This window comes from Branchiostoma floridae, chromosome 12 (genome assembly GCF_000003815.2).
Source record: "Branchiostoma floridae strain S238N-H82 chromosome 12, Bfl_VNyyK, whole genome shotgun sequence".
NCBI lineage: Eukaryota > Metazoa > Chordata > Leptocardii > Amphioxiformes > Branchiostomatidae > Branchiostoma > Branchiostoma floridae.
Genome location: NC_049990.1, coordinates 15,531,128 through 15,532,306, shown reverse-complemented (window position 1 = coordinate 15,532,306; position 1,179 = coordinate 15,531,128). Strand labels below are relative to the sequence as shown.

General features: G+C 36.0%; 1 protein-coding gene across 3 annotated transcripts in view; it reads left to right on the top strand.

Moving 5' to 3' along the window:
• LOC118427778 (general transcription factor IIF subunit 2-like) overlaps nucleotides 1-1,179 on the top strand; it is a 14,828-nt gene that overhangs the window by 6,738 nt on the left and 6,911 nt on the right. The gene's annotated exons all lie outside the window — the stretch shown is intronic.

Sequence of the window (1,179 nt, the reverse complement as noted above, 5' to 3'; positions counted from 1 at the left end):
TCCAGATACCATAGTAGCTAATTTTTGGTGGTTATCTATCCTTATTGGGCTTCTACATAAAATTACAACAGATATAGTGTATAACGTAACATAGAATCTTTCATATGACCATTAATGAACATTTCAAGGGGGGTACGGACGCTACACAATTATAGTAAAGACTGGTAGTGAACAATGGAATTAGCCCACTAAACATGTCTATTTTCTAATAATCATTAACTATTTATTAATTGAAGCATCCATTAATGCTACTGCAGCAGTTTAACAAAGAAAATGAGAATATAAATATGCCAGTTGAGATTCCACCCAGTTGGATCTGTACTCTACTTTTTGATAACAGGAATACTGATAGAAGATTTTACAGAATCTGTGATAAAGAAGTGATGGTTTACATAAAAGAATATAACACAGTGCTTCCCATGCCATGAAACCAGCAATGTATACTTGCATCTTTCTTGAATACATGCTATGTACATATTGGTTTGGACAAGAGAAACAATAGTGCAGGGGGTACGGACGCTACACATTACATACTATGTAATACTAGTTTAATTCATGCCTTTTATAATGTAGATCTACCAAACTGGTGTTCTTATATCAGCTAAACTCATGGGGGAATATCAAATATCATCTCACATCCATCTTTGGCTGCTTTGGAATGAACCATTTATGAAGTCTGAGGGGGTGTAGCAAATGTGGATTTGTGGAGGAAATCTCAGAAAAATGCATTGAAAAGTCACATTTTTAGAGAAAAAAGTTAACCAATCATATCTGTAAGAACTGTAATTAATGTATTGAATCAGAATTGTAGCAGTTGGATGGCAATTTTAACAGCATTTTGCTAAAAAGCTTCAAATGGGGGTACGGACGCTACAGGTGGGGGTACGGACGCTACAGGGGGTACGGACGCTACATTTTTATGTTTACGGTGCTATACTAGACAGAGTTTTCAGGACAGCAATGGTTTAAAGGGTGTTCTAGTATGTGGTAATAGAGACCTCTAAACTGTCATAATCACAAGCTTGTGGGATTTACTTAGTACAGAAATTGAAGGGGGTACGGACGCTACAGATTTTTTTCGGAAAATGACATCCTGGACTTTGCTTGTAAATAATATGTCATAAGAGTGTGCTACTGATCTTATTCTACTTCTGAACTTATACACACACAATACCTTAC